This window comes from Solanum lycopersicum, chromosome 11 (assembly GCF_036512215.1).
Source record: "Solanum lycopersicum chromosome 11, SLM_r2.1".
NCBI classification, from domain to species: Eukaryota; Viridiplantae; Streptophyta; class Magnoliopsida; order Solanales; family Solanaceae; genus Solanum; species Solanum lycopersicum.
The window spans coordinates 12343354-12355611 of record NC_090810.1 but is presented as its reverse complement, the minus strand read 5'-3'; the positions used below and the strand labels follow the sequence as shown (position 1 = coordinate 12355611).

General features: G+C 29.8%; 1 pseudogene; it reads right to left on the bottom strand.

Moving 5' to 3' along the window:
• Positions 1-5645: 5645 nt before the first annotated feature.
• LOC112940249 (small ribosomal subunit protein eS27w-like) lies at positions 5646-5986 on the bottom strand (annotated as a pseudogene).
• Between the last annotated feature and the right edge of the window lie 6272 nt (positions 5987-12258).

Below are 12258 nucleotides of genomic sequence, written 5' to 3'. Positions count from 1 at the left end.
GGTTCGCTGACGCCAAAGTTTTTGGTATTTATACCCTGGTGAGTGAGATCATTTTACCCTGGGAGATCATATTCCAAATCAAACCTTGGATACTAGAGGGGAATAATTTCCTTAAGGGGACACTTTGAGTTCGGTGGATTTGATCTTTTTCCTATTAAAAATTTTCTAGATTCTAGTACATGGTTTACAAATTGTACATTTGTGAATTAATTTAAGTTCTTCTATACTTTTTTTCTTCATTGGTTCATTAAACTTGGTAACTTTGTGTTTCTACAATGTTTATTGGAATCAGTAAGATTCTTTAGACACATATAAACAACAATTCTTTTTTAAGGAAAATATTTCGTATATTTTTTTTAAAATTTGTTTTTGATTCTAGTTTCGCTACTAGTTTAAATTTTCTAGTTGTGAAAATGTTCTTAAACTTTGTTGTCTTACACAGATGTTCAAAGTTTTGTTCTAAGTATGTTAGGAATACAAGATGAACAACAATATAGATAAGCTCTTTATTGAATCTAGCTTCAATAATCGTGATAGAATTAGGTAGAATATATTAATTACGTTAAGAATTCTGTTCTTCAAAATCCATTTAGGGTGGAATCTTCCCAAACATTGATGGTGATTTAAACTGTTGTTTCTGCTGTCTTCTTTGTGTTATTAACCAACAATATCAAGCTTTCCTGTCAAGAGCTTAGAGGAGGACTTGATAGAGGAGGTGTATGCGAGAGAATGTGAGTCCAATTGGACTCGATAGAAGAGTTTCATGCAGAAAAGAAAAAGAAAAGAAAGATTAGTATTTGATCAACCTAAGAAGATATTAAAGGGAAACGCTTTGAAAAGCTCATAATGATTATTAAACCAAAAAAGAAAAGAAATAAATATAATAAAAGGAAAAAAAACACAGAAACTACAATTCAACAATTAGAGGGAAGGAAATCAAGAAACATTTTTAGCAATGGACAAAGTATCATATTACAAAATAAACCAGTGAACACTATCATACACATAACAAACCAAACCTTCAATTAATCATGGTCTGGAAAGACATTGATATTTAGACATTAAGGTAAACCTTACTACAATAAGTCACAAATAACAAAAGAAAGGCATTGAAATTTAAACAAGAAATAACAAATCTTCACTCTAATAAAACTATTCGTCTAACCTAAAATAATCCAAAGAACTCAAAGAAAAACTTAAATTCTAATGAAAATTTCTTATTGTGAACTTTAAAGAGCCTGGAAATAGTAATATTGCAACACAAGCTTTCTACTCTAAACTATTATTCGAACAACCACAAAAATTGAACTATTGAACCAAGATTTCCCAACCTTTTTCGGGTACTCTCCTGTTTCAAAAAATCCTCCCTTGAGCAGTGGAGAGAAATGTATTTCTGTATGAGAGAAAAGGGAACACTGATTCAAATGAGTCTTTGGGCTAAGCATTGAGTAATTATCTCAAACTAGAGAAAGAAGTTGCTTTGAAAGCATGAGATAAAGTATATTTTGGGAGAAGTATTGAGCACCAATGTGGGGATGCTAGTTTATATTAACTCAAGTCTCCGTGAAGACCATGTAGACATCATGGGTATTAAAGTGTCATACTTTTAAAATGATCACGTAAGTAAACTAGTTGATCCACTAAGTTAACTAGTTCTATGCGACGGCAAAGTATAAGACAATTCTAGTAGAGTGGGAAAGACATTGTATAATCACTTAGGATCATAGTGGTGGTGTTTGTCGGTTAGAGAATCTCCCATGGAAACTATATTATTTCATATATAAGTAAAGTAAGTTTGTTATTGCATTCTTTAACAAACTAAGTGTTTTCATTGTTTTACAAGTTTTCATGTATTGCTTATGTCTTACTGCTTTATTTTAAGTCAAGTCATTCATGAGTTGAGCAGAGCCAAGGAAAGTATTCCTTCTTACTCTTTTTATAGCTTAAGTTGTTGTTAACATTCCAACTCGCATACTCGTACGTTCAATGTACTAATTTAAGTTGGCCTACATCGTATCATGATGCAGACGTAGGTAACTAGGATCATCATTACCCAACGCCTCGTTGATCCAGCTGAGCACTCATAGTCAGTGGTGAGTCTCCTTGCATTCTTGAGGACACATTTATTGCTTCTTAATATTTCTTCTTGTAGGATGTTGTGGGGTCTGTCCCAACATCAATTTTAGTATTATAGAGGCTTCATAGACAGTCAGAGAGTTAGTATTGAGTCTCTCATCTTTGTATTGCTGACATTTTGTTATTGAGACTTAAGTGTCATTTTGGACAACTTATTTACTTTAAGTTATTGAATGAGTCTATTTCATTAATTCAGGTCTTCTGCTGAGTTAAGTAAGTCAGGTCAAGGTTCCGCTCAAGGCCAACAATGGTCATTGAGTGTTAGCCACGTACAGCGTGTAGACTCAGGGTGTGAAAATTTATACATTGTTGTCAATACATTATCATGTTGTTATGTGGCTTGCTTTAAATCTTCTGAAATTATACATAAAATCCTAATCTTGTTTATCTTTTTTTTGTTTTTCAATATATTGCAATTAATGTCTCAAATCATATAGTAGAAATTATTTTGATGGGATTTAACTTGCATAACAGTGTATTATATTATACAATAGTTTAAACATGATACTTTAATAACATATAATGAATATATGACATTTCATTTATTATCAGATACAATATCATCAAAAGGTATTGAGTATCAGTTACTATATTTTATTATTATGTATCAACCAAACAGTAAGATAATTTGTAGTTATTATAGTGTACCATGTAACTAAAATTTTTTGTTACATTTTAGTTCAAATTTAATAATGTATCTATGAAATATTTGCAGTGGTTACGGAATGTTTGTAGTGGCTTTGCTGAATTCTTTAGTGAAGAAGTCAACATTCCATTTAATGATTTTCGAGCTGACAATCTTCGCATAAGATATGCAACACTTTTATGAAGTATGGTTTCGACAAGGCTAAGACGAGATATGTTAAAGATAAGGGATAATGGTCAAGTACCCCCTCAACCTATGCCCGAAATCTCAGAGACACACTAATACTATACTAAGGTCCTATTACCCCCCTGAACTTATTTTATTAATAATTTTTTACCCCTTTTTAGCTTACGTGGCACTATCTTGTGGGCCCAACGATGGTTGACTTTTTTTTTGAACTAGTGCCACGTAGGCTAAAAAGGAGTAGAAAATTATATATAAAATAAGTTCAGGGGGTAATAGGGCCTTAGTATAGTATAAGTGTGTCTCAGGGATTTCGGGCATAGGTTGAGGGGGTACTTGGGTATTTTCCCTAAAGATAAAGATAACTCATCAAAGTTGAAGGGATATTTAACTCCATCACAACATGATGACTTGGTTCATGTATATTAGTACATTTGCATCAATTCACATACAACTTTTGATGTTTTATTGTTTTTAGGGATGATGCTCAAATATGCCCCTAAAGTATTTGAAAAGATCTAGATATACCCTCCTTTTAAAGTTTGGGTCACTCCTTACCGTCCAATTTTTTGCCCACATCTGCCCTTATAGGTGTTAGTTGGTATATTGGACATATCCAACTCATTTTTATTTATTTAAATGCACATGAAATTGTCGTGTCATTTTGACCTTAACACATGACATTTATATAAAAATGGAGAATGATCCGAACTCATAAACACCTAATACGACCCATAAATCAATACCCCTTTTAAATAATCTACCCGACCCATTTTTAACAATTTTGATTAATTTTTATTTTTTCGATATATCCCAAAAATGAGTAATTGATTAATAAATTATAGGAAAAATATGAAAAAATAATATAAAATTAATACCAAAAATTTAAAAGTAAATATAGTAACTTTAAATCCAGCAATTTCAATATTTTAATTAAAATTTGATTTTTTTGGTAAATCTCGTAAATAAGTAATTGATTAATAAAAAATATGAAAAGTATGAAAAACATAAAAAAAGTAACGTCAAAAGTTCACAAATAAATACAGTAACCTTTAATTCTACATTTTTTATTTTTTTTGACAAATTCCGATAATGAGCAATTTATTAATTTAAAAAATAAAATGTAATTAATTAATCAAAAAAATTATATTAAAAAAATTCTTATTTTTTATTAATAAATTACTCATTTTGGAATTTGTCAAAAAAATAAAATTTTAAAAAAAATTATAGAATTAAAGTTTACTATATTTATTTGTGAACTTTTGGCGTTAATTTATTTTATATATACTCTTCATATTTTTTATTAATCAATTACTCGTTCTCGAGATTTACCGAAACTCAAATTTTAATTAAAATATTGAAATTGTTTGATTTAAGGTTACTATATTTATTTTTAAATGTTTGACATTAATTTTATCTTATTTTTCTATATTTATTGATCGATTCCGGGATTCACTGAAAAATAAAAATTAATCATAGATAGTTTATTTAAAAGGGGGATTGATTTATGGATCGGATTAGCTGTTTATGAGTCTGAATCCCTTTCAATTTTTTTATAAATGTCATGTGTTAAGGTAAAAATGACATGACAATACCATGTGGCGTTGAAATAAATTAAAATAAGTTGGATATGTCCAACATACCAACTAACGCCCATAAGGGCATATTTGGGCCAAAAGTTGGACGACGAGAGCATGAGAGTCCCAAACTTTATAAGGAGGGTATATCTAGACCTTTTCGAATAGTTTAGGGGCATATGTGACCATTTTCCCTTGTTTTTAAGATATATTAAATAATGTTTTGGGAGTTTATTATTTTTTAAGAACATTGTTCCAAGCTTTACAATTTTTCTATAAAAAAAACTATTGTTTATTTTGAATGTAATTTTCAATACTTTTAGTATCTGGTTACATTTTGTCTATTATAAGTATTTTACACACATAACACTTGATACTATATCATTATCTATTACAAAATATCAAAAAATAAGTATCGGATTTATATATCATGATTCTGATACAAAAATATCAAAAAGATGAAATGACCTGAAATTGTGTAAAGTTAGAGATACATTACATTATATATCATCCTTAATGTATTATTTATAAAAGATGTTATTTCCCGATTTTTACAGTCTCAAGAACCAAATAGAATTCTAAGTTCATTCAAAAAGTATAATGTAGGTAGTTGTCATGACTCAACAAGCTAACTATTGATATATTCTGGGATGTTAGAAGTCATTACGCTCCCTTTGTTCACTGTTTGCAATTGTACAAGATACATTAAAAATTTGCTAATTTTATGTATCGTTTCAAAAAAAATCAATACAAGGTAAATTATTACAACTAACCTCAACAAATCATATTGTCCTCAACATTTACGTGTTTCAGATACAGAATAACTACATGATATATTTCATACTAATGTTTCATAATTACATATGCATAAGCAATGACATATTAAAAAACGAAGAAATATTTCACACATACTTTAGAATTATCACACAACGATATACAACTCTAAACATATAACACATATGATGCAACTTTTTTTTTAGCAAACATGGATAGAAGGTTAATTACTTCAAAATGTGTAAAGATTAATAAGATGGACAGTATTATAGTCAAAATGCCATAAAAAATACTATGCAAAGGAAAAGTTCTCTTGACCAACTCATTCTTTAAAAACCTAGTTTAAAATAGCATATCTTAAAATCAGCTCTAGCATGTATCAACCAAGACCACATATCCTTCTCTTTAATCCTAAAAGAGCATTGGTCAATAAGTTTTTGCGCGACCACCAGTTGTTTGGCATAGCACTTGCTGGCAAATGGGGCATGTAACCACGGTTTGCGAGTGACTGAAAATTATTGTTATTTGAAAGCAACCTTGACATTTGACACCTATAAAAGTAGAATTAGGTGATTGGACAAAACGCTTTATCTTGTGTTTTTTCTTCTCAAACTCAGCACGAGGGTGAAGTGAATCAGTGTCATTTGAAATCTTTGGAATATCCATATTGTGTTGGAGCTTTTGTACGATAACACATGTTGCAAGTTGCTTCAAGAAAAAATCCTAATCTCTATTCCTTATTTTTATAATGCAACATATTTATGTATAAAATAGTAATTAACACTGTATCATGAATAAATCACGACTTGTGTATCAAGAAATCAAAAATACTAATTCACAATACAAAACAACATATCTAGTACATTTTTTACAAGATCCTTGTACCTTGAAATTGAAGTTGTACTTTACTTTATATTTCACTATTACAAATATGAAAGCTGCTTTACGAGTACCGTTTTTCTCAACTTCGACAGGTACAATTATACCGGATGTAGAATCAAAATAATGTATCTCTCCAATCATCTTGTCTGTTGTTTCAGTGACGGATTTGAGATTCAATTCAGTTGTAATGGCGGTTTCAGATTTATAAAAGAAATCATTTTTCCAACAACTATTCAATCGCTATTACATCGTTCAGAACTCAGATTGATCACCTAAAATCTAAAAAATCTAAAAAAAATCGATAAGTCGTCATGTAGAAGTCGTCGTGGATCTTCTATTTTGGATATTTTATGATCTGGGATAGATGGAGGAGAAGAAAATTTGAATTTTGAATTCTCTGAATCTGTTAGGGATAGGAATAGATTGATATCAATTTCTTTTGCGTGATTTGTGGACTGATAATTAATTTTACATTTAGATTCCTTTTAAGCGCAACAGTCAAATTATTTAATGTATCGGACGCTATGTACCAGTTGACTATAATGTAATGCTACAATTTTTAAGGAATTCTTGTAAAATAGAAAAGAGTAGGGATAGAATGTAATTTAGGTTTTACACTATGAGATATATGTAAGTTATACATAATTTTAATATATTGTTATTTATTTTTTATAACCACAATTTGAATTTCAATTCATCATATCATATACTTTTGCAAGTGGGAAGATTTTAAGTTCAAAGTGAAATTATGAAAATGCCTTTCACTTATTTTTTAATTAAAATAATTTAAAATTTAAATCAAGAAATACAATTAGACTAGAAAAAAAATATATGATCAGATGCTCAACTTATCATTTTTAAATTTTTTAATGACTTTAATGGTTAATTATTATAATTATATTAGATAATTGTTCCATCAAATAAACCCATAAGCCGCTAATATTTTCAGTTTAACGGAACTCAACAGTCGAGTCCTTTGTGTACTAAAATACACCTCCTTTCTTCCTGTTCTTTCTCCAATTCTCATTCCTTGCGACAAGTCATGAATTCATCATTTACAAATGATGTATATGTGAGTACTTAATCTGAAAAGTTGAAATTTACTCTTGATCTATGATTAGTTTCTTTCAATAAATATAGTACGTAATCTTTATTAAATAACACATATGTGATGTGCTCTTATTTCCTCTCTTTATCAGGGCATACACGCTATAATTTTTAATTGGTATTTTACGACATAACAATTGTGTACCAGGTATCATATCATGTGTTACAAGTTTTCAATTTACATCTCTTATTTTGCAAATTTGATGGTAAAATTAAGATTGTGTAGAGGAACATGAGCTCTAGAACATGAAAACAATCCACTACCGAGAACCATTGGCAAGCAGAAAAAAGGGATAGTTGAATGTCCAAATTTAGTTGTAATTTTCCTTTGCTTTTCAGTTTGGTCATTCTTGGATTTTCTCTTCTTAAAAATGTGATATGACACCTTTTATGTTCTAAAAAATTATTCATCTTTTTTCTCCTTATAAAATTAATTGAAATGTGAAGTAACTTTTTTTTTTTTGAATAAGGATAAACATTGTTTTCTGAACAAGGATAAAAACTTTTCATTTTCTTGATTAAGAATTTATTTATTTTTTTAAATTTTTTTAACTTTAATCATCAAACTTAGGAAACATGACTATATATTTGATTAAAGTGAGAATTAGGTTTGCATAGTTCCTCTAGATTTAATAGTATTTTTAATTTATCTAATTACTTGTTCAATTGATATCTTATTATTCGTAAATTGCATGTTTTTTATAATTATAACCTCCAAATGTTTAATTTGAAACTTTTTGGTATTTCTGTGCTTTTATCTATATAAATTCATATATTTTTGGTTTTATGAGACCTTCTCCCCCCAAAGATTATCCTTTGTAATATTTGATTATCAAAGTAGCGCAGCACTTATATTTTTTTTTATATTTGATTTATTCTTTAGTTTTACTCAATGAAGAAAACTCTACAATTTTGATTGGTTATAGAAGGCGTTGACAAAAATTTCAAAAAATTATGTAAATTTTGTATTTGGTTTTCCTCTATATTGTTATGATTATTTTGTATTTCGTTTTCCTCTACAAGTTCAAAATTTATAAATGTTGTTTTTGTCATCCTTTTAAAAATTTATTTGTAATTGTTGTTTTATTACTAATAATGTATTTTCATATATACTTAATCGTTTTAATGGATCTATGAAAACTTGCATGGGTCACACAAGCAACACACGTACTCAGAAAGTAGAATTATTATAAGTGGAAGCTCCAAAGATGAAAAGTTGAATTATCATTTACACCTAGACTAAATTAAACATCTAATTAATTAAATAATATTATTTTAATTATTTTTTGAATTATAAGTTATTTATTAGAAAGAGAATGTGGAAGAACAAGAGCTAATAATGATATCTAAAATTTTAAATAAGTATGTGACCTAGGAGACCCTTATACTTGACTCAGATTTTCAACTGAACTCTTATACTCACGATATTACCAACTGAATACTTAAAATCAATGGAAAACAATCTTTTAAATCATTTTGACTTCACGTGCACTTCAAACACATAATAGAAATGACATGTCATGATCCATATCAGACTTTTAGTGATACATCACTTATTTTTACTTTATTTTAAGAAGTTTAAATTTATTTCTTTCACTTATTTTTAACTTTAATTAAAATTTCCATTTTTTCTTTTTCACTCCGTTTCTTCCTCACTCTAACTTTATCATTGACTACTTCTCTCCATTTTTTTCACCAAATACTTCATTGCCATGTTATAACCTTATTCCTTACTCATTATCACTATCTTAAATAACTAAAAAATTATCATTGTTCTCCAAGTTTTCATCGTTCATAATTTTTTGTCATATTTTTATTATCAAGGTCTTCATCCACCACTTGAACCATTGTGATCTGTTTCCTCCATTGATGTCAATGAAGCATACTAAAATAAATTCAACTTAATTTTACAAAGACATACAATAACATTCTTCACTCTTAAAAATAATCAAAACTCGATCATCTAGTCGCATGTAAATTACCCCTCCTCATTTCCTTAATCGCTTCTCTTCATATATTTTTTATCTCACAAAGAGTGAAGCAGCTACTTCTGAAAAAGAATTTCTGAAATAGTTTTTTCAAACATATAATGATTATAAAAAATGGTGAAAGGGAGCAAGAAAGAAAGATGGGGTCTAGGAATGAGGGAAGAAAGATACAGTAGTTGGGTAGGAAAGAAAAGAAATGGGGAAAAGAAGATTTGCTTTTTATTGATTTTTTCTTTTCTTTCAAATTTTCTATTTACGCTCTTTTAACGTGCGAGATTACACGTTTGTTCCATCTCGACTATTAAGTTGCCACAATGGATTGGTCAACAGTCAGAGGGTTTAAAATATTGCATTTCATTGAATTTAAGGATTTGATTGACAAAGTCATGAGTAGAAGGGTCTAGTTGACAATCTGAGCCAAGTATAAGGGTCTTTCAGACCATTTCACTTATATAATTATAAGTAGAAAATTCCAAAGATGAAAAATTGAATTACCATTTTATCTCTAGAGTAAATAAAACATTAAATTAATTAAATAATATTATTTTAATTATTCTTGAATTATAAGTTATTTATTAGAAAGAGAACGTGAATGAGCAAGAGTCAATTATAATTTCTAGAATTTTAAACAAGTATGTGAATCAAGATTTCCTCCTTTTAATCTTAAATTAATTAACATAAAGAGTTGTAACTAAATAAATATATACCACAACCAAATACAAATGCACATAAATGATCTACAAAAAAATAGGATATTTCCTATTTTACTTAGTTCCTCTTTCTTATAATTTCCTTGTATTGAAGTTATATAATTTACATAACCCAACTCACAAAGTCCTCCTTATGCTTTCCTATAAAATAAGAAAAAATATGAGGAATTTTCAAGAATCTAACATGAATATGAAAAGTAAGAGTCTCTTTGGATCGACTTATTTAATTCCTTTCAAAGTAAATATAATTTTGAGGTAGTTTTGAAGTATTTTGATTTGAAATAAAGGGCTTATAAATACCTATTTTTTTAGTTAAAATAACCAAAAAAAAAAGAAACCAAAAGTTATCAGTTAGAAAGAGAGGAGAAAATAATCATTAAGAGCACGTGAATGAGTCTGAAAAGACAGGTCGAAAAGGGTTGCGAGCTCAAGCAAATAGAGTTCAAGCCGAAGTGTTTCAAAATAGAAAGAGAAAGGCTGAAATGAAGTAGCTCACCTAAAAGGAGGGAAAGAAGCACTCGACTGAGATTGTTGGAAAAGAGAGGCAGGGCCCGATGCACTTGCTAATGAGCAGGCGGGACAAGACTGACTTGAAAAGATGCTCTACTTGAAAGGCAGTGGCTTTGAGGGTACTAACTGTGATATATGGGTAAGGAAAAAAAGAGTAGCTCAGACTCTCAAGGCGTACTAGCGAGGCTTGACTAGAATCATAGAAAGAAGCTGGGGAGAAAGATACAAGTGCAAGCAACTGATTCGGGTATCGCAAGATAGTTCTTGTCTCCTTCTTCTACCTACTTTCCTTTATAGCACTTTTAGCCTTGAAAAGATAATTTTTCTTAGTTGTCCACTACCTCACTTTTTTTTTCTCTATCTCAAGGGAGTTCAGTATCCCGAGGATGAACAAGCAAGACTACAAGGCTACTTCCCCCTATAAATGTCGCATCATAGTATGTTTGTCGCAACATAAGATACCTAACGCATGATAAGATGGATGGCGGAAGCCCATACGTACCAATTCGTCTCTTTAAAAAATGTGGGTCTAAGAGAGTGTATGGCGACAGTATTGTGTAATTGTGGGTATGGCCTGGTGGCAGGCGTTAAGGATAGTCGGTGCTAGGGTATTGATGCAAGGATGCAAAAATGACTCCAAGTGTTTTTTATTAACATAATATTCTACATTACAAATATATCCTAACACCCGGAATGTTGCTACCCTTCTTCCCTATCCGAAAACTAATCCAATGAAAGCGTAGAAAATCCCAGAGACTGTACTGAGCTATTCGGTGACTTTCGCAGTCACCCTCACTAAACCAACTTGAATCTAAACTACTATTTGCGCTCACCTCTCCGGAACCTAAATTTGTATTCACCTTTGCTACATCACCTGAACCACTAATTGTAGTACAATACTTAAGTTATGAAAGATCCAAGCCCCTCCAAAATCGTATTAGTACATATTTTACCTCCTCCTGCATAGGCGCATCGTCGTAGAGGCGGTCAACCCATTTTTTATTTAGACTATCAATCATGTCGTTATCTCTCTTGTAGTGTTTGAGTCAAAAATCACTTTCACAGGTTTTTGTGGATCAAAATAAAATTAATCATGATGGGTCGGTGGTTTTTTGGTCTTAATTAGTATGCTTTGAGAAGTTGTGTATGTAATTTCTATATACATAAAAGAGATCATAATAATACCATAAGAAATGACTTTATTTTTGTAGAAAATCTTCTTACCATCTTAAGTTTTGTTAGAACTTACTTATACACCAAATATTATGGTGTTCAATTCACCATAACATTCAATTTGCTTCAACCCTAAATATTAATCAATTGTTGCTAATTTCATTTGTTTGGGTTATTTTCAATTTGGTGATGGACTAACATGCTAAGTTCTACGAAATTTATATTTTGGCCATTTCAGTTTCTACTATGAACTGCGTTTTTGTACATACATGAGTACACTATAAATTTTATGTTTTTTCATGTCACTTTCTATTTTTGTTTTTCCTTACTATTGTATTATCCATTGTGATTAGATGACTATGCAAATCAGCGAAAACTTGACTATGGCATAAAATATGAAATGTTGGACCGCTACTGAGAACGAAACATGGAATAGAAAAACAAAGGTTATTGTATATTTTATCTGCCCACAATACTGTTGCTCAAGAAAATGTGTTTGTGATTTCTATATACAAGAAGCTCATATAACCATGTCTGAATATTAACCATAAAGTTCATATAAAATGTATTGA